At 33.9% G+C, this 23359-nt stretch overlaps 4 pseudogenes across 1 annotated transcript; all 4 read left to right on the top strand.

Moving 5' to 3' along the window:
- Positions 1 to 285: 285 nt before the first annotated feature.
- On the top strand, positions 286 to 4524 carry LOC148190682 (disease resistance protein RPV1-like; annotated as a pseudogene). The gene is made up of 5 exons (XR_015782887.1): positions 286 to 805; positions 897 to 1956; positions 2054 to 2260; positions 2383 to 3108; positions 4061 to 4524. The product of XR_015782887.1 is annotated as a disease resistance protein RPV1-like (transcript).
- A 3010-nt stretch (positions 4525 to 7534) lies between these two features.
- LOC148190681 (uncharacterized) lies at positions 7535 to 7961 on the top strand (annotated as a pseudogene).
- A 2-nt stretch (positions 7962 to 7963) lies between these two features.
- Positions 7964 to 10187, top strand: LOC148190680 (farnesyl pyrophosphate synthase 1-like; annotated as a pseudogene).
- Positions 10188 to 15695: 5508 nt separating this feature from the next.
- LOC148190679 (uncharacterized) lies at positions 15696 to 16633 on the top strand (annotated as a pseudogene).
- The last annotated feature ends 6726 nt before the right edge of the window (positions 16634 to 23359 follow it).

Here is a 23359-nt window from a genome sequence, read left to right as displayed (position 1 = left end):
CTTTAATTAATCCTCTTTATTCTGATTTTAATTTATTTTTCGTACACCCTTGTTGCTTTCAGTTTTTAATTGAGTCCTTTTTTTCATCGTTTTCTTATTTTATATTCTCCCTTTCTCCTTTCCTTTCTCATTTCGATTATATCATTTTCTACTTGTCCTTTTCATTTTATGCATTTTATAACTTTGTATTCTATACATTGTATTTAACATTTATGAATAAAAGATTAAAACTATATAATTGTTCTAAGATGCATTCATCTTCTTCATTTGCAGTATTGCTTTCTTTCTAACTATTGATGACATCTCATAAATTCCTTTCCATGGATAACGCCTCCTCATCATACAAACTCCCACGGAAGTACGATGTGCTCATCAACTTCACTGGAGAAGACATCCACAGAAAATTTGTTTCTCATCTCAATTCTGCCCTCTCTACTGTTGGTCTCACCACTTTCCTTCATCACCCCAATGCAGTGAAGTCATCTCACATCCAAGAACCTATTCTCAGCCACTGTCGGGTAGCAATTGTTGTTTTCACCCAAACCTATTCTCAATCTGCTTGGTGTCTTCATCAGCTTCAACAAATCATCAAATGGCACCAAACTTATTGCCGACATGTTCTGCCTGTATATTATGAAATCCAGCCATCTGATGTACGTCTTCAGAAGGGTGACTTTGGAAAAGCTTTGAACGCAACAGCACAAGAAACATTTTCAGGACAAGAACTGGAGGATGGAATGTCCAGGTGGAGTCATGCACTCACCAAAGCTGCAAATTTCTTTGGATGGGATGAGAGCAATCACAGGTACATCACTCACTCAATCAACCATCTTTTAAGCCTCGGATTTCATTTTCTTAATACATGACTACTTCTATTATTGCTCTTGAACTTGAAGGAGTGATGCTCAATTAGTGGAGAAAATTGTTAAGAGCGTTGTTAATTTACCAGTCTTGTCTGCTACTAAATTTCCTGTTGGATTACAATCCCACGTGGAAGATCTGATTCGAACTATCAAAAATAAATCCACTGAAGTTTGTATGATAGAGATATTAGGAGAGCACGGATCTGGTAAAACAACTCTTGCCAAAGCGATCTACAATCAAATTCATTGGACATTCAAGCATAAAAGTTTCATTGAAAATATTTCACATGTTAGCGGAATAAGAGGGCTTCTTCGTTTACTAGAACAACTTCTTTTAGATGTCCTAAAACAAAAGGTGGAGATTCCTAGCGTTGATGTGGGAAGAAGTATGATTCGGGAAAGACTTTTAGGAAAAAGGGTTCTGATTGTACTTGACGATGTTTTTTACTCTAATTTATTCGACCTAAGGGATTGTCTTAAATTGTTAGTTGAAGGAACTGTTATAATCGTTACATCAACATATGGAATACGGCTGAGAGATCAAGATAATTCTGTATTTCGGATAAACCTAATGAACGAAGAGGAGTCCCTTGAGCTTCTTAGTTGGCACGCATTTAGAGAACCAAAACCAAAAGAAGAATACAAAGAACTTGCAAGAAGAGTAGTTAGTTATTGTGGAGGTCTACCACTAGCTCTTGAAGTCGTTGGAAGTACTTTATATCAAAAGACCAAAAAAGAATGGAAAAGTTTATTGTTTAAATTTCCGATCGCGATGCTTAGCATGCATGCTACTCGAGAGATAATACAAGTAAGCATAGAAGGTTCACTGAATGAAATGGAAAAAGATATATTCCTTGATGTATGTTGTTTCTTTGTTGGTAAGGGCAGAGCCTATGTAAGGAAGATCCTAAATGGCTGTGGAGTAGACGCTGATATTGGAATAAGAGTTCTTATCGAGCGTAACCTCATCAAAATTAACAAGAACAAATTTGGAATGCATCATTTTCTACAAGAAATCGGAATAAAAATTATTTATGAAAATTCAGGAAAGGATCTTGGGAAGAACAGCCGACTGTGGTTTAATACGAAATATGTAAGAACATTCTTTACATGTGGTTTGAAACTTCTTTTGAAAGCGTTTTCTTTCTCTTGTGCAGTACATTTGTTTATATGTGGAATTTTCATCACAGGAGAAAAGAGCCACGCAGTGGTTGCCTATCAATTACTTCTTTAATGTACCACCGACTGCAAATTCTGAGTACCTTCTTAAGAAACTAAGATGGATCAGTTCGCATGGGCTTTCTTCAGAACGTCTACCTAACAACTTTTATCAGCATGATGCAATAGCTATTGATTTAAAACGCAGTCTTCTTCGATTTCTCTGGAAAACACCCCAGGTTTTATTTCGATCCACTTCTCGTTAAAATACAACTTAATTAAAATAAATTAGTAGCTTCCTATTACTTCATTTTTAATTTGTACTCTAATATGTCTAAAATGAAAAACTATCTTGGTGCAGGTTATGACATCGCTAAAAGTCCTTAACCTCAGTCACTCCCAGCATTTAACTACAACCCCTGACTTTACCGGATTACCAAGTCTTGAACACCTTATTTTCAAATATTGTTCGAGATTGAGCAAAGTACACCCATCTATTGGATCACTCAACAGTCTTATACTGCTAAATTTGAAAGACTGTACAAGTCTAAACAATCTTCCAACAGAGATATATGACTTGAAATCTTTAAGAACCTTCATTCTCTCTGGTTGTTCCAAGATTGACATAATGGATAAAGATATAGCAAAGTTGGAATCCTTGATAACTCTAATTTCTGAAAATACAGCTGTGAAAGAAGTTCCTTTTTCAATTGTAAGCTCAAAAAGCATTGGATATATATCCCTACGTGGATTTGAGGGATTGTCTCATAATATTTTTCCTTCTATCATTCGGTCTTGGATGTCCCCAATAATGAATCCCATCTCTTATATTCATTCGTTTTGCATGGATATGGAGGATAATACGATTGATATTGCACCATTGCTTAGCACACTTGCAAATATTCGAAGTGTTTTGGTAGCATGTGACACCGAATTTCAATTATCTAAGCAAGTGAAAAATATTTTAGTTGAATATTTCGCGAATATCACAGAATCAGGAATTTCAAAGCAGCACTTCAGGTGTTCTTTGATTGGTGTTGGAGCATACCATCAATTCTTCACTGCTGTGAGCGATAACATATCTGAGGTTCTTCTCTAGCTTTGTCTCTGTTTCTTACAGTCACTATATCATTTTAGTTAATAATCAAGAGAACATAATAAAACAATCCTAATGAAATATATGAGTCAAACTACAATAATCAATTTTAGCACTTGTTATTAGCGGGATCTTGAATTTGGACTCACGGACAAATGGCAAGATCTAAAGGTAGTATTTTTATTGTTTCTTTTGTTTGAAAAGAGTCTTCTTGCTTTTGAGATGTAAGATCCATCTCAAAAGATTATTTGATGCTAAGGGAGTTAAGATATTTTAGAATAAAGTGATAGTAATTGTTTATCAAATATTTTTCATAAATAGTAGTTATATTTATAGGATCTAGATTATAAATTCATATTCTTATTAAAATAATATTTATCCGGAAAGTTTAATAAATAGTAAAACAATGACTAACATATCAATTTATAGATATTTAATTATAATACGTAAATATGATTCAAATAAATGTAGATTGAGTGTTCTACGAAAAGATTTAAAAAATCTTATTGAGTGACGTTCTTTAATATGATTATTAGAGCGGGTAAGAACAACATGCTTAATTCCTATTACCATAGAACCTCGTCTAGAAGTTTCTGATTTTGGTAATCAAGTGATTTTTGTTTTATTTCAATACTTTCTTACTTTATTTTACTGGCTTCACGATTGTTATATTTCCATTCGTCGAAGAAATACACTAAAACAAACAAAAACATAAATGCTTTGTAAATCACTAACGACGTAATGATGATACATATAGAACAAAACTATCAATTAGATTTGTTTAGATTAATTACCATCGGTATGGTTTGATTATGTACTGAATTGTTGTTTGTTTGATTATAAATGCCGACTCTGTAATTATTAATGTTAAAATAATGATTATAGAAGAGAATTTGAATAGAAAAATTAGATAAATGAACAAGGCTTTTATGTTATGGTGCAGGTATTGTCAAGCAGTGAGTGTGGTGATGTTTGTCTCCCAGCTGTGAATGATCCTTATTGTTTGGCCCATATGGGTGAGGGACACTCTGTTTCTTTCGTTGTGCCTGAAGATGGTGATATGAAAGGAATCATTTTGTGTGTTGTTTATTTATCAACTCCTAAGATCATTGAACCTGAATTTACTACTGTCGTAATTGTTAATTACACAAAGTGTACATTCCATATACACCACCATGGCACAGTAATTTCCTTTAAAGATGAAGATTGGGATGGCATAATGTCAAATTTAGAATGTGGAGACAATGTGGAGATATTTGTGAACATTGGTAATGGATTGGTGGTGAAGAACACAACGGTGTATCTGATATGGGGTGAAGCAGAGAACATGGAAAAGCGTCTGAGCCAAAAAAACATTCTCTCATTAGATTCATAAATAAAGTTGTAATGTAACTTCCATAAGTCATTTATGTTTGTATATAAGTTTCATTATAGTTTTCAATTATAATTTTTCAAATTTCAGTTTCGAACTAGTTTTATTTTTTTACATAATAATAAAAAATAAATTTGAAGGATTTTCAATTTCTTTTATAACCTACATCATCTAATATCAATAGATATTAAAGTAAAAAAATTATAATAAAGAATGCAAAACATGAAAACGATTATAATATCATGTAATTATAATCGTGTCCATCTTCATTTAAAGAGTAAAAAGTTGAACTTTCTTTTTATTTCACACATCTTTCCTTCCATTCCTATACAAAGAAAGTAAAAATATTATAGATAAATTCTTGAGAGTGAAATATTAGTTTGATAGTATACTAACTTTTATTACCAGTTTTTATTGTTTTTCACATAAAAAAAAATCCTTTTTATATTTTCGAAAAATGTTTGAAATATAAGAATTCAAATAGTTATATTTTGTTTTCTTTTAACTCTTATCCTCTAACTAATTTAAATGTTTTAAATTTTTTAAAAATATTTTTGTACGAAAATCTTTTTTAGGAACCTAAAATGAGATCTTAATTATTATATTTTTTATAATCAGTTTTTAAGTGTGACTTATTTTTCATAGGCTTTCTTTTATATATATGTTTCTCAAAATTCTATAATTCTAATGTCATTATCGTTGAATTCATGAATTTGAAGGAGCAAATAACTATCCTTTAAATACGAATGATTTTTTTTATATTTATAATTACATTAAATTATATATCTATTTTTTTATTATTGAGAATAATATATATATATATATATATATATATATAATGTCTACTTTTACGAAGCTTCTTTAATATTTTTACTTTCAACTATTTTCACATTCTTATACAACTTCAGTTAATTTCAATACAAGTTATTTCATTAGCTTCCGTCTTTTATTATTTCTCTTTACATTTCTAGAATATAATTTAATTTTCTACTTCATTACTCTTTTATGGATTTCTAAATTTTAGAGTTGATTTTTCGATTTCATCTCTTATTTATTCATTGAGATTTGATTTTTCTATTATTTAAATATTATTCTAAGCATTCATATTGTAATATTATTTAAATATAATTGAATTTGTTTGGTAAAAAAATTTCAATTACATCCTAAATTGTATTTAGATATGTATAGTTATTTTCTTAAGTTTATTTAGCCGTCGCTTATATCAATTTTTTTTATTGTGATATGAAGTCATTTTTTAGATAATGAGAACCAAAATTAAGTCATTTTGGGTACCATATTCTTTTTTAAATTGTTGAACAATGATATCTTTGAGTTTGTTTTAGTTAATAATGAAGATGTTCAACATATCATTCATTACCATGGGATAACATATCAGTCAATTATATAAGAAATCATTGTTATAAATATAATTGAATTCAATTATTTAAATATAATTAAATTTGTTTGGTAAAAAAATTTCAATTACATCCTAAATTGTATTTAGATATGTATAGTTATTTTCTTAAGTTTATTTAGCCGTCGCTTATATCAATTTTTTTTATTGTGATATGAAGTCATTTTTTAGATAATGAGAACCAAAGTTAAGTCATTTTGGGTACCATATTCTTCTTTAAATTGTTGAACAATGATATCTTTGAGTTTGTTTTAGTTAATAATGAAGATGTTCAACATGTCATTCATTATCATGGGATAACATCTCAATCAACTATATAAGAAATCGACATCATACTTTCTCAATTCTATCTAATGTGGGACTTGGACTCACACTTACCACTATTGGGTCTATCGAGGAGGAAGTTACCCGTGGGTTACACAAACACCAATAACATCTGAGCCAACTATATAAGGGATCGACACCACTTTTTACCTAAAACATTAAGACAATGGGTTAATGAGTATTTCATCTTTATATACTGCTCTACTTTCTCAATTTTATCCAATGTGTGACTTGGACTCACACTTGGATTCCCAACAATGTGTGTTGTGTTTCATCATTCGTTGATGATGGTGGAGTGACTTATGTTAGTCTTTGATGTTTTGTAAGTAACTCAATTTTCTTTATGAATTTTTTTTATATCACCCTTTTAATGGTTTAAGTTACGGTAATAGAATTTGTAAGATTAATGTAATTCTAATTGTATAATTTTTTTCTTTTATAATAAATTTTTACTAAATCTAGTGCACCTTAATTTTTAATTGTAATTTTTAACCTATACATTGAATTTAATTTTTCCAATTTTGAATAAAACTAGAAATTAATACATTAAATTACACTTAAATGTTTTGTATTTCTTAATTAATTTAACTTTCATCTCATTTTGGTTAATATTTAAAAATAATTAATTATACATTTTAAAAATTCTAATATAATTAATTTAATAAACATATAACTCTTTTTAGGATTAGAAATTAATTATACACAAATTTTAATAACTGTTGTTATGAATAGCGTTGTTGTTACCAATAGCGATGGACCTGGTTTGTTATTTTCGCCTCTTATCATAGGCTAATAGGTGAAACCAATCATTCATTGCATCAAAGTAATAATGTTAACGTTCTTCACTACAAAAATTATTAATTTTAGTAGAGGTTTTTTTCCGGCGGTTTTTAGAACCTCGGAAAATTTCTGACGATTTAAAAGAAATCGCCCGTAACATTTATAATTTTTAATTTTTAAAATAATGTTTTTGCGCCTTCATTCTTTCTGCTTTTTTTTTCCCAAACCACTATCTTCTTTTGCCTGATGCCTTCATTTTCTCCCAAATCACAATTTTCATTTCGCTGCACCTCTCCGCCACCGCTGCCTGAAGCTTAATTCCATTCTCCGCTGCTCCTCTTCCTTCTCCGAGAAGCACCACACAAACTCCCCCAACTCCGATGACGTCGTCGAGCTTCCTCTCTTCCCTCTCCCTCTGGTGCTCTTCCTCGGCGCCATCCCCCCCTTGCAGATCTTCGAGTTCCCCTACTGCATCATGATGCACACACTCCTCCAAACAAACCTCCGCTTCGGCGTCATCTACACGGATGTCGTCTCCAGAACTACCGCCGTTGCAAAATGAATCTGGAAGCACCACAAGCGCCACCACCAACACTACCATGGCAACGAAATCCATGGTGTCAGCATGCCACTGTTGTTGTTTGGTGATGAAACTGATGAGGAAACTGAAGCGACGTGGGCGCACACTACGACCGAAAAGTGTGAGTCGACAAGGTTCATTCCAATGCCGCTATGATCCGTTGAGTTATTCCTTGAACTTTGATTCCACTGGATGTGGCAGCTTAATGGATGAAGATTACTACAAGTTCTACACTTTCTCTTCCAGGTTTGTGGCAAATCCAAGAACAACTTCTTCATGCCCTGTTCTTCAACTACAATCAGGGAACTCCCATTAACCACCACAATGAATCTCTTCACTTTTTTCTTTCTCAAACCCTCTTTCCCATGATATAAAGATGGGTATTGTAGGGATCTAATGTCTATGAGCTTCTTCCGTACCATATATATTGAATCATATTAGTTATCTTATGGTTAATTTCGTTTAACTTCAAACATATTCGTTGCTAATCTCTTCAGATGTCTTATTTCCAGTGTTGATTGATGATTTATACTCTATACCAAATGTATTGTTGCTTGTAAATGTAACTTCGTGGCAACATATTGAGAAAATAGTTGTAAATTCTTTTCGTGCATAAACTCTGCTTGCCAAGTAAGAGAAAATTCCATTAATATATCTCCTTTCAAATGATCTTGTACATTAGAGTTCTAATTACAACTATGATGGAACTAAAAGAGTTATATGTTTGTTGTTTTTGCAGTCGTATATTTTCAGGGATTATTGGGAAGACATTGGAACAATAAAATCCTTTTATGATGCTAACTTGGCTCTTACTGAAGAGGTAGGTTCAAGATGTTTACGGCTATGATTTTTCCCATTCTGTTTAGTATAACTAATAAGCACGAGTACCTTCATTATGGTTCATCATGCAGAGGCCCTACGGAATCAGAATTAGTATTTTACTTGATTTAAGATGATGATGTTTAATGCAAATCATTAAGAAATTATTTGTTAATGTTTCTCATTTTGTTTGTTGTAAATCATTTACGTTCATATGAATTTCCAACAGTTCATTGTGATGTGATCAAGCGCCTTGTGAAAGACAAGTCAGAGAAAGTAGCAGCTGGTGTTGATGATGATTTTATTTCAAAACTCAAGCCTCTATCAAAAGAAGCTGTTGAAATACAAATGAAAGACCTTCAGTTCTTTCAACAAAATAGTGAGACTTAACAATGTGGTGAAGCCTGTAATTTCCACTTTACAATATGACAGTTGAAAGCTTTTGCTTTTCTTGTTTAAATGATTAAACAACTTCTAATGGTTTCAGAGTTTACTGTGATGATGGCATTTAGGGGTCTTAAAATAGTATGTTGTGATAATTTATTAATCTCTAGTTATTGCATCGTGTAGATTGGGATAATTGCAGCAAATGATGGAGGTTTACTAAGAAACCATATTCCACGCATTCTTAAGAACCATTTCAGGGGAAAGCCATATTAAGTAGATCTTCTTGATTTGTTTAATGAGGTAGTACAAATGTCAAAGTTTAAATTATATGGGACTATTCTAATCAATATACTAAAATGTGACCATCTTGCTTTTTTCCTTTAGGTTGAGTTCCAGACTGCTTCAGGACAGATGATATATCTAATTACCACACTGCAAGGAAGAAAAGACCTGTCCAAAATACACATTAACTCTGTGAGTACGTGAAAACAAGGAGAACAATTGGAGAGAAATTATCATTGCTTAACCACTTTTTTGACAAACATGAAATCCTGTATCATATGTAAATGTGACTAAAACAACTATAAGAAAAAAAAGTATAAATTCTTCTACCAGAGAGTAAATCACGTCCTTTCTATAGAGTGCAATCAAGTGTATTCCGTAAAACCTGACTGGAAGCTGACACCAGAAGAGAGATAACTGCTGCCTTTTCCTAGTTCCTTCTTACACAGGTTACATGTGCATTGCTCATGGCGGGTGAGAATCTGGAAAACCATGTTGATGTGAAGAACATTCTTGTTGAGATGGGAACCTACTTTCAAGTACCGGTAATACTTTGCTAGTATAGTTTTGATCGCTTCTCTTAAGACCATTTAGACTCTAGAATGATGTCTGTCTAGTGTATACTTTCACTATCAGCTTAAAATATTTCATAAAAAACCGTATTTTGACGTATCTTTTCCCTTCCCCTTCCCCCTCTAATTTTAGGATGATTATTTGGATTGCTTTGGGGATCCTGATACTATTGGAAAGGTGAGAATCCTGGATAATTAATGGATACTGGAAACATCAAGTTCTCTTTAATCTCCTCATTCTAGTTATCTATGGGACCAGATAGGTACAGATATTGAAGATTTTAAATGCTCTTGGTTAGTTGCGAAAGCTTTGAAGCTTAGCAATGAGCAACAAAAGAAAGTGTTGCGGTTTGCAGGACAACTATGGGAGTGCAGATCCTGAAAATGTTGCTAAAGTAAAGGCCCTGTATAACGAGCTTAATCTTAAGGTTTGAACTTCATCTACATCTACCTCATTAATAATTTGAGGAGTATGAGAGCAAGAGCTATGAGAAGCTTTTACTTCCTACTGTATTATTTTACAAATGCTTTACTTATTAATTATATCACCTAGTCTCATAGTCTGCAAAATTATAATCTGTTTGATTTTGAAAATTCCTCATTCTTGGATAGTAAATAAAACCTTGAATCTTCTTTACTATGCAACCTGTTTTAATGTATGATAGAACAACAGAGAATGATAATCACTGTTTTGTTGTAATTAAGAACAATATGATAGCTACAATCTTTCTTTGATCTTCGGTTAGTTTTATGAGCCATAAACAATATTATTTCTCACAATTCTAAATCATCAAACTACAATATGCCATAACAGACTTCTTTTAGTTTTTGTTTGATTAAATTGTTCGTTCAGTCTTTAAAAGTGTGATTCACATTTAATTATGCACGTATTAAATGTTGACACTTCACTTCCTATTATTATTAATGAATGTATCTTAATTTGAATTAATATTGAAAGTGTTATGACATGTTTTCTAAGTTGGTTACGTAGTTTCTAATATATCATATTTCAATATTTTTCAAATATCAATAATTTAATAATTTTTTTAATATATTATCAATAATTATTGTTTTATATTATAGGTATTTGAAAAAGAAGTGTTTCAAATAAAGACGATAAAGAAGTATCAAATGATGAAGACGATGAAGAAGTATCAAATGATGAAGACGATGAAGAAGTACAAAACTGATTATTATTATTCATAACATGTTTATTTTAATTTTTAGGAAACATTAATTGTATTTCTAATGTTTATAATTTATATAATAATATTTTGGTATATATTTAATGTTTACATTTTCTTTTGGTTTCATATTATTTAATTTTAGTTTATTTATGATAATCAAATAATTTGAATAATAATAAAAAATTATTTATATTTCCGGCGGTTTTGGAAACCCAACTATGTAAACTCAGTAATTACCGGCGGTTTTAGGAAACCCTCACAATTACCAGCGGTTTTGCTTAACATCGGTTAGTTCCGGCGGTTTCAACAAAACCCCCGCTAATACCGGCGGTTTTCGAAAAACCTCCGCTAATACCGGCGGTTTTCGAAAAACCTCCGCTAATACCGGCGGTTTTCGAAAAATCTCCGTTAATACCGGCAGTTTTCGAAAACCCCCGTTAATTCCGGCGGTTTTTTGGAAAACCGCCGGTAATTATTTAGCGACGCTGCTTTTCCCCTGGGTTTTGCTAACCGCGGGTAACATACTTTCCGGGGGTTAAAACCGCCGGAAACGAAAAAAATAACCCCCGGTAAAATTGTAAATTTTTGTAGTGTTCGTTTTTCGTTTCAGGAGTCTTTTGGGGAAAGTGGCAAAGGATGCGTAAATAAGGCTTGTCTTCATCAGTGTCATTGTCAATGGCCTCTCCAATTCAAAAATCAACCGGATAAAGTCTAAGCTCGATTGACAACTTAACTACAAGTGTAAATACATAGAATAGAGTTGATCGCTCCAATAGTGTTAAACATGTCCTCAACAAATCCTCTAGTGATTGGATCGTTCTCTCAGATTGACCATCCATCTAAGGATGATATGCATAACTCATTTGTAATCTGCTACCCAGCTCACTCTATAGAGACTGTCAAAACCTAGATGTAAACCGTGGATATCGATCTGACACTATACTCGACGGTACCCCATGTAGCCTTACGATCTCTCTGATGTACAACTGTGCAAGCTGCACCATAATCATTCTCATATTCACCGCCAAGAAATGAGCACTCTTTGTTAACCTGCCCACTATAACCCAAATGACATTATGACCTCTAACTGTTTGTGGTAAATGGGTAACAAAGTTCATGGCTATACTATCCCATTTCAACTCAAGAACCTCCAATTATTGTAACAAACCACCAGGTCGTTGATGGTCCACCTTAGCTCTTTAATAGGTCAAACAAGAAGAAATAAACCATGTTACATCTCCTCTCATCCCAAACCACCAGAAAGACTTCTTCAGGTCTTGATACATTTTATTCATGCTAGAATGCATGCTAAAATGACTCTGGTGTCCTTCCTCAATGATCAATCTCTTCAACTTCACATCATCAAGAACACAAACTCTGCCTCTAAATCTCAATATACCATTAGTCCCTAAAGCATACTCTTAACCCTACTTTGTACCCAACAAACTCACTAACCTCTATAGCTCAGCATCTGATAATTGTTTCTCTCTGATACAACCCAACAGATCACTTGAAACCACCATGTTACTGCACCTTATACAATCTTACTCTAATTCCACATGCAATCTCATATCCCTGAACTTCTCTACTAACTCCAACTCTTTGACCATCGAAGCAGAAACAACCGTCTTCCTACTCAACGCGACTGCTACCATATTTGCCTTCCTTGGATGGTAAAGAAGATCAAACTCATAATCCTTCAATAACTCCATCCATCTCCTATGTCTCATGTTTAGTTCCTTCTGATAAAAAAGATACTTCAAACTCTTATGATAACTGAACACCCGGAACTGTGCACCATATAGATAGTGCCTCCAAATCTTGAAGACAAACACAACCATTGCCAACTCCAAGTCATGAGTAGGATAATTCTTCTCATATACCTTAAGTTACATTGAAGCATAAGTAACTACCTTCTTTTCCTGCATCAACACACAATCTAACCCCTGTAAGAAGCATCACAATAAACCTCAAAAGGTCTACTTGTGCCAGGAATAACCAACATGGGAGCACTCGTCAACCTCTGTTTTAGCTCTTAAAAGCTAGATTCACACCTATCCAACCCAGCATAGGGTTAATCTTTCCTAGTTAAGCTTCTAATGATTTAAGTAAGATTAATGAAATTATAATTGAATTTTTTTTTCTTTTATAGTAAATTTTCACTAAATATTTTGCACCTTCATTTTTAATTATAATTTTTAATAACCTATACATTGAATTTAATTTTGATAATTTTGAATAAAACTAGAAATCAATACATTCAATTACACTTAAATGTTTTGTATTTCTTAATTAATTTTTTTTTCATCTCATTTTGTTTAATATTTAAAAAAAATAATTATACAATTTAAAAATTCTATTTCGGTTGAATTGGTCCAAGTGTCAATCATTCTTTCTTAGTCTGTTCTCTTTTAATCTTCAATTCTCTCCGAAAACGCAATCCACTCCACAGAAGTCACTCCGACGCCCAAGTCAGATATGTATCTGAAGAAGGTCTTTATGTAATTAATTTAATAAAGATATAACTCTTTTTAGGATTAGAATTTAATAATACACAAATTAAATATTATAATTTTATATATAATTTCCCTTTTTAGTCTGTTCCTTTTTTTTTTTGTAAAATAAATAAGAAAACTAATTAATAAATCGAGCTATAGTAAAAGTGTGCTATGTTCGTTAATATTTGGTACAATATGCTATATTGGTAATATAGAAAAGGACGTGCTAATGCTGAAAAAAAAATCTGTATTTGGCTCAGTTTAAATTTAATTTAGTTTTGTGTTAGAGTAGGTCTAACCCACTCTAAATTTTATTTAAATTTATTTTTTATTTTAATAAATGCTAGTGTACAGCTACAGTCGATTTAGTCCAGTCTAATTTTATTAATTATTTAAGTATTGCATTGGAGTCAGTCTAGTCGACTCTATTAGTGCTTGTTTTAATTGACGTTAAACTTTGGCTGCTAATTATGTGGATTATTTTTAATATCGAGTTATTTTATACTATATGTCTTTTTCTCATAATCTATACATTAAATAGGGTACTTCAAACAAAGAATAGAAGTATTCTAATTCAAACGCTTTCTTTTCCTAATTTCTTCTATTTTAGGTATCATTTGCATATTCATTCTCACATAATTTCCCAAATTTCATAAAAACATTTTCTATATAAGACCAATTAGAAAAGTGGAGAAAGAACATAAGAAATACGTAAAAGTGGGATGAAAAGTGTGTATTATTTGGGGCTCAGATGGCTCGAAATTGAATAAATACCAATCAACTGAAGTTATAATAACAAGATTAATTGCGTTCAAAGATTATTGATAGCCAAAAAATCAAATACATGACATTTTCATCAGATTAACCTAACTTAAATCCATTAAGATCAAATATCCATCAACACCTTGTAAATAGATTGACATTTCTGAAACATAAGATTACTTGATTGTACATTTATTATTTTCACCGATACATCGCTAACTTGGTGTGGAATTGTCATTTTGTAGGGACACACGTTAAGAGCATTAGTCTCTTTGACTGTGTTGCTTTATTGCTTTCTCTTCTAACTCACCTCATCAACATCTTCCATGGAATTCGCCTCTTCATCATCCAAACTCCCACATAAGTACGATGTGCTCATCAATGATTTTTATAAATGTTTGAAAACAATTCCATATTAACATCCTTTTTTTTATCATAGTGTTGTTCAAATGACAAATTACTTCAAAATTTAAAGTGAAATCGATTATAATTATACTACACGTTAAAGTCAACATAGTGACCGATACGACACGCTAAAGGTCCATTGATGACCAACCCATGGGGGTATCACGTAGTGCAAAAGTCCAACAAGTTATTAAACCAAACCAAACAGTTATATATGTTGACTTAACAGTATTACAATAACTAGATAAAAATTAAAATGTGATTATATATGTGTTAACATTGTATTTAACATTTATTAATAAAAAATTAAAACTATATAATTGTTATAAGATGCATTCATCTCCTTCTCTATATTGCAGTATTGATTTTTTCCTCTCATCAATTCCTTTCCATGGATAACGCCTCCTCATCCTACAAACTCCAACAGAGGTACGATGTGCTCATCAACTTCACTGGAAAAGACATCCGCAAAAAATTTGTTTCTCATCTCAATTGTGCCCTCTCTACTGTTGGTCTCATCTCAATTTGTTTCTCATCTCAATTATTAAAATTCAAAGCTTAATTAAAATAAATTACTTCCTATTTAATTATATTTCGTCTCCAATGTTTGTCCAAAAATGTATCTTGGTGTAGGTTTTGAAGTTTCTAAAAGTGCTTAACCCCAGTCACTCCAAGTATTTAACAACAACCCCTGACTTTACCGGACTACCAAGTCTTGAACAACTCATTCTGAAATGTTGTCCAAGATTGCACAAAACAGACCAATCTATTGGATGTTACTGCAATCTTTTATTAGAAAGTGAGTTTATGCCTAACTCATCCCCACAAAACTGGCTTGTAAGGTGAGGTTTGCACCTCATTTATATATTATCATTTGGCCTTATCTCTAGTCGATGTGGGACTTTCAACATCTTTTACTGCTAAATTTGAAGAATTGTACAAGTCTAAGCAATCTCCCGAAAGAGATATATGAGTTGAAATCTTTAAAAACTCTCGTTCTGTCTGGTTGTTCAAAGATTGACCTAATGGAAAACGATATAGTGCAGATGGAATCCTTGATAACTCTAATTGCTGAAAAAACAACTGTGAAACAAGTGTCTTTTTCAATTGTAAGCTCAAAACACATTGGATATATAAACCTACATCGATTTGAGGGATTGTCACGTAATTTTTTTCCTTCTATCATTCGGTCTTGGATGTGGCCAACAATGAATCTCATATTTTATATTCATTCGTTTTGCATGAATATGGAGGATAATAGTTGGGATGATATTGCGCCATTTCTTAGCACCCTTAGAAGTCTTCGAAGTGTTTTAGTGCAATGTGACACAGTTTCAACTATGTGTTCAAGTAAAAAATATTCTGACTGAATATTTTGTAAATACTACAGAACCATCAGGAATTTCTAAGCATCACTTCAGGATTTCTTTAATTGATGTCGGAAGATACCATGAATTCCTCAATACTGACAACTATAAGATATATAAGGTTCTTCTCTTGCTTTTCCTTTTGTTCATTGCCTTATCATTTTATCTATAAATTAAGATAACATAAAAGAATCCTATTGAAGTGTCTGACTGAAACTATACAATAATAAATTTTACCACCATTCGCTTCTATTGCCACACAAACCTCATCTAAAAGTTTTTTATTTTAATAATCAATTGAGAAATGATTAAGTTTTTTATCTTACGGAACAGGAGTCTTGTGATGTTCTCTCCCAGCTAACAATGATCCTTATTGGTTATGCCATATGGGTGAGGGACATTCTGTTTCTTTCACTGTGCGTCAAGATAGTGACATTAAGGGAATGACTTTGTGTGTTGTTTATTTATCAACCCCTAAAATCATTGAACCTGAATTTGTTACTGTCTTAATTGTTAATTACACAAAGTGTACATTCCAGATACACAACCATGGTACAGTAATTTCCTTTAATGAAGAAGATTGGCATGGCATAATACCAAATTTAGGATGTGGAGACAAGGTGGAGATTTTTGTAAGTTTTGGTCATGGATTGGTGGTCAAGAATACATTTGTCTATTTGATTTATGGTGAATCAGAAGACTTGGAAAGAGAGCCTGCGCCAAAGAAAAATTCTCTCGTTAGATTTATAGAGAAACTTGTAATGTGACTCTTTTATCTTCTTTAGTTATGGAATAAATCCTGGTGTCCTTGTTTGTCTTCATTCTGTAGTATTCACCTGCTTTTTTCGGTGATTTGTCTCCCTACATAACAATTTATAATTCTCCAATTATAGCAAACACAATTCCCAAGAAAATTCTTTTTTCAACATCCACATCATTTTGGGAAAGGTATAAACAATATGCAAATACATAAACAATTTAACAATAAGAGATCCTAAAATTCAAAATCAATGTATAAGCTATAACAAATAAAATTACAGAAAAATTCAATCTATCATAAACAAAACTGAAACAAAAATATACAAGTTATTTAGAAAACAAAATCAAGTCCACCAGCATGTTCAAATCTTTTATAACTCATTGTTCTTCGATGATGATAACTCAAGTGGAGGAAACTTTTAGAATATTTTACGTACTGCGAATTAAATCACTAGTGCAGAAAGAACTTTAGACGTCTGTTATTTTAGCCTTTTGACGTCCGACATGCACCCGACGTCTTTGTGGGTGACGTTAACCAGACGTCTGTTGTGCCAGGTCGGACGTCTATATAGACGTCCGTTATGGCACAAACAGACGTCTATATAGACGTCCGTTTGTGTCGGAACGGACGTCTATATGGCTGAACCGGTTATTTAGGATTACGGGGTTTGGACGTCTGTTTGTGCACTGCCAAACGTCTGAAGAGTAGATTCGAAATGAAAATGGAGGGAAATGGAGGAGTGCACGACCTAAAACGTAGGCCAAAAAACGCCGCTCAAGAACATGCAACAAACTGCACCAAAACGCACCGAAAACGATTTTTAATTGGTCCAAATGAAAGATATTTCATCACTGAACAATTTAATCGGAATAAAAGTAAGATTAAATGGTCCAAAACAGATAAAAACCAACCTGGAAATGCAAGGCGCAGAGGAAACTCTCGGGTTCGCGTAACTCCTCGCGGGTTCGTGTTTTGGAATATATGTCCTTCTTTTAAACGTCTTTTGAACGTCCGTTCTGGAGGGGGCCGAACGTCTATAATATTGTAGACGTCTGGCCCCCTCCAGATCGGTCGTTCAAAAGGATGAAGCAATCAACTCTTCAACTCCCCCCGTCAGCCTTTTGAACGTCCGTTCTGGAGGGGGCCGGACGTCTACAATATTATAGACGTCCAGCCCCCTCTAACGGACGTTCAAAAGGCTGAAGCAATCAACTCTTCAACTCTCCCGTTAACCTTTTGAACGTCCGTTAGAGGGGATCGGACGTCTATAATATTATAGACGCCCGTCCCCCTCGAGACCGGACGTCTCCACACTCAATTATTTACATTTATGCCACCAGTCAATTATTTACGTTGGGGTTTTGGTGGACCGATGTCTATTGGGTGACGTTAAAGACCAATTCTGCACTAGTGAATAAAGAAAATTTCCAATTTATTTTATAATAAATAATAAAACATAAAATTAAATATAATAAAAGAACTGATTAAATGTATTAAAAAAATAAGTAAAGTTTGATATTTTTATATTATCTTTTTTCCATTTAAAGAAATTTATATTTTAATAGCGCATTAGTAGTTAAAATCTTGGTAACTAACTTAGAGACCAATCTAAATTCTAATTCAAAAACTAATTCTAATTTTGTATAAAAGAGATTATTTTATACACCAATAGTTTTTAGTCTATAAAATGATATCTAAATTAATCAATATAGAGACTAATTATTTTTTGTATCTTAGTTGTTATTTAATGATTTTCTTGTAGTGCTCATCTATTTCAAATAAGTTCATGTTAGACACCATTGACATTACATGAAGATTTTATTAAAAAGAAAAAAATAAAAAAGTGAGACATCACACCAAACCTATGATAAATTTATATCGCACACATAGCCAAAAACAATACCTATTATGAAAAAAAAAACTCATGATTTCCTTCACGAAAATCATTCCATACTTATTGAGCTCCATATTTAAGGAAACAAGTAAATTCCTCATCATATTAAAAAGTTTATCATTGGTCAATCTCTCATATTCCAAAAAATGCTTTAACTTTTAGAAGTTTTTTATTTAGAGGATTTGTATTAACTCTCTTTGGTATATGTAACACCTCGATTTAGGATGTCATGACTAAGATATAAATTGTTCTTAATTACGGAAATGTAAAATCGAATATACATATCGAGAATTAGCGCAATAAAAATCTTAATTTATTAAACTTCAATGAAATAAAAACATAAACAAAAGTCTAAAACTTCCAAGTAATAAACTAAATTGTGACATAAGATTAAAAACTTCGTTTAAAATAACCAAAAAACTTCCCAACCACTCTCTAAATCTTGTCGCTTTACTCCTCCACTAAAACAATATGTAAGATCATTTGCTCGTGTATAACAACACGAGTTATACGATCATCGCACAAAGACAACAAGCAAGAGTTAACTAACATATTAAACATCAAAATTTATGTATGACATATTTATCTCAATCATCAAGTCAATACTATGATCTTATCAGACCAACCAAAGTCAACTCAAAGACAAATTATACTAGTCAACTAAATTAAAACCATCCTACCCCTCAGAAACAAACCATGCTAACACCAAACAATCTCTACAACCATATGACATCTTTTATCAAACCATGTCAATCCCAACAATCTCCATAACCATATGTCATCTCCCATGCTTAACCGCACAAAACCTGTTTACCGAAACAAGGCGATTCAACTCATCCTCCACCACAACTTTAGACCTATCCCCATACTTCTAGATTAGGTCTTACCTCTACGTCAATCCTTCGAAGAGTTTCAGGAAGCCATGAGAAGTTGTTTTCCCATTCTACCGTTGTTATCACCTCGCACCACTTCCATCAAAACCCCTTCATTTCTAGTATTTTTCTGTGACTTCAAAATCTGCCCTCAACTCTTCACCTTCCATAAAAACATAGAAACACTAAAAGAACTAAAATACTTTTGCTCTAACTAAGATTCTAATTTATTCCCTCTAAGTTCCAAACTAACACTCCAAACGAAACAAACGATCACATTTATCTTGTCATTCACATACGCAGCAAATAATACAAATAACCATTACAAAACATAAACACGTCAAAAAATAGAATGAAGATATAAATTACATCTAATACACACAGAAAGAATCGAATACAAGACCTCCAACCCAAAACAAAGAGTTATAACCAAATGTTCTACGCTTTACTTCAATATAACTTCCCTTAAAAAGTTATTTTTAACAAGTGTTTTCTTGGAATAATAATTTTTGTTCCTTTTAGAAAAATAAAAATATAATTTTTTTCGTATATAGGTTTTATGTTTCTACATTTTGTACTTTGACCCTTTCTCTAAATTCCTTCTTTTGTTTTTCTTGCAAAGAAGCTCCTGGACCCTTGTTGACTATTGCACCATTAAACATCATCAGGTTGCACAACGGCTGAATATGGGCTTGATATCTTTTGGTTGCTATTGGAACCCTAACAACACCAACATTTGAGCTAAACCACAAATGTTAGACCATGGTTCATGGAGATTGGAGTTGTAGCGAAAATAAGGGTTAGGATGGGTCTTGAATTTGAGCGATGCAAAGTTAGGGATTAGGGCTAGTTTTAGTTTTGTCAAAGTGGTGCAACGGAACGATTAGTGTGAACAAATAAACCAAGAGGGGGTGAATTGCAAACTTGTGCCTTTTATAATATCCTCACAAATAAAACTTACTTAGCAGATAAATAAATTAATTATAAAGAGTAAGGAAAGAAAGAAAATTTCACGGATGATTTTATACTGGTTTAGATCACAAGGATCCTATGTCCACTTGTTAATCCCAAACAAAGATTAATTATCCACTATCATAAAACCAATAAACTACTACAATCACATAGAAAGACAAGTTTAAAGGTTTAGAAACACTCTCTTGTTACCACAAGAGAAGAAACTCACTTCCCCTAAAGGCCACAAGAGATGAACACCTCCTACAAATGTTTCACGAAGGATGAATACTTGCTTTGAATCTTCACAAAGGATGACAGGCTTCACTTAGCAACAATAATAACACTCAATCACACTTCTAGTGAAAGTTCTCGCGTTTGCCAATCTTCCTCCAGCCGTCGAAGCCCTGTGTGTTTGGAAACCCTAAGGGAGCTTCTTGGTTCGTTGTAGAAGGTGTTCATCTACTCTTGTTCTTCTGCTTTTGAGGCCAGGCCAGTGAAGTCTCACAATCACAAGCACTTTGGGTTTCTGAAATTGGGAAATGTTAGGTCTATTTTGATCTCGGATTGGGATTGGGATTTTCCAGTTGTGTGAAAAAAAATGACTTGCACCACTCTGTTTCTGGTTGCGTACTGAAACAATTTCTGGTTGCGTACTAAAAAACAAGTTGCATCTGAAAAAAAAAATAGGATACTGCCTCGGTTATGTAAGAACCGAGGCATATTCCTATCTGGTTTTATCTCAATCCATGACCGAGGCATAAAGTCTGTCCTTTTTACCTTGCCCACATATACCTCGGTTGCAAAACCGATGCCAATAATAAAAAATAACCGGTGTCTTTTCTTCTTATTGTACTAGTGATCAAAGCACAAGTTACACAAACACTGGATCACACTTTTCATAGTTTAAGCAAACATCACTAGTGCAGTCAGGGGAAACGATAGCGGTTATTTTCGCCCAGAGGCAACGGTTCCTAAACCGAGGCATATATAGGCGAGGCAAAAAGTCTACCCTTTTATGCCTCAGTTCCCTCTAAACCGAGGTAGTATGGTCTTCCTTTTGATTTTTCCATCAGGACGCCGCTGACCACCACGAGATCGTCATATTTGCACATTCGTTTAGTTTGAATTATCTTCCACTCTACACGCCGCCAACACGATCATGTTCCACCATGATCTACCATTGCAGGTTTGTCTTTCTTGCATCGGACCACCCAAAACACCACCGTAGACCACATTCGTCCTTCGCTGTCACCCAATTTGCGAACCACCATCTTCTTCGTCCATCATCAAAAATTTCCAAACCTGCAAAAACACCTAGCCAAGAACTCAGTTCATCATCCTCCTCACGCAATGTCTCCATCAATCATCCAACCACCTGCAGTAAAAGCCAAAAACCACTCACACCAGACATGGCATATTTCTTATTAACGAAGGATGTTCTCATGGACAAAGAGAGACCCCAAATTCAGGAAACCCTAAATTGATATTCTAGAAGAAGATGAGGATTGTGCGTGAATCGAAACATGTAGAACAGAGAAACCTAACAAACCCCCAAACCTATTACCTTACCTACGTCGTCGGCGAGTATTGCCATCAGCATGACAGCTCCTAACTGAAATCGCCGCCAAGGATGTTGTTGAAGGTCGTCGCGTCAATGAAGTATCTTGCTTGTGTAGGCGCTGATAACGCCGGAGTCCCTCGCTGGCGACCTTAGAGATGGTGTTGTTGTAGTAGGACACCTGCCGCCCAATCTCGCCGGAGAGAATGATAGCTCCTCGATCTCCTCTATTAGGAGCCGACGCGCCGCGTTTCATCGCTACTTTCTCCTTCACGCCCTGCCAGTAAGTCAACGTCTTTGACAACGACGACTGATGGGTGGGAGAGATCTCCATGGCCACCGCCGGGGTCAGTAGGAGCGCCATCATCGAAAACACTGAAACCCCAAGGCAGTACCTTCACCATGCCAAATGTCGTCGGACAGCGCCTCACCACCACGCAATTGTTAAAGTCAAAAACTTTTATTTAAATAAACCAATCTGCAGTGAAGAGGGGAACCTTGACTTTTTTGGTGTCGACGCCGAGGGCGGAGCCTCCGCCATGGAAGGGTCCCAAGCTCTGAAGTTCCACTCACACTCATCTCCTCCATTGCTTCTAACGTGCTGAGGATCCCCATGAGGCAGAAGGAGAATGCGAGCAGGTGACGGGGCGCAACGGAGAAGGGGCGACCACGGCGACGGAGGCGCGACGAAAGTGGCGGTGGAGACGCGACGAGGGAGGTGCGAGCAGTGGTGGAGACTGAGCATCTCAAGCTGGTTGGGCCGGTTCTTTGATTCCTCCCCTGATACGTTACTCATCATATTTCTCATGATCACCATACGGTTTAATGTTAATCACTCATCCCCACATTATGTGCCAAAATGTTTCGAATGTGGGATCAAGGTCAATTGTTCTAGTTCTCCTGTGTTGTTCGAAATCCAATTGTTGTCTAGTAGGCGGTCTTTTGTACATCCAAATCGATTGAATGGTACCTACAAAAGGTATTTCGATGTCAAAGTTAGTTTAACATTTGACATATAGCAATTATAATGTGATAGTTAATGCATGTAACCTACTTCTTATCTCAAGCCTTTATTTATGTGTTTCATGGTTGGCTTTTGATTAACAGTAATTTAATGATGGCCCAATTGTGAGTAATCTTACTTTTTTCCTAAGTTAATCAATTTTAAGGTTAATCTACTTTGGATTCGTTTATCCCAATCAGTCTAATTCAATGCTAGACTGTTAAAGTTGTTGCATGGCCGGTCAGTTAGTTTGGTGGCCAGTAAGACTAGCTAGACTGGACAATCGGGCTATTTTAATGGTCGACTAGACGTGTTGTTATGCTTTTCTAAGCTAGGAGTTAACCATCCGATCTGGTGTACACCCAAGCAACTTGTTTGGTGAATGGTCATACTTGATTGTTTACTTTTTGAGTTGGGGGTTGACCATCCAAACTAGTGTATTGGCTAACCGA

This window comes from Vigna umbellata, chromosome 11, assembly GCF_029865625.1.
Source record: "Vigna umbellata cultivar VRB3 chromosome 11, Vumbellata_1.0, whole genome shotgun sequence".
Lineage (NCBI taxonomy): Eukaryota > Viridiplantae > Streptophyta > Magnoliopsida > Fabales > Fabaceae > Vigna > Vigna umbellata.
This window is presented reverse-complemented; position numbering and strand designations above follow the sequence as displayed.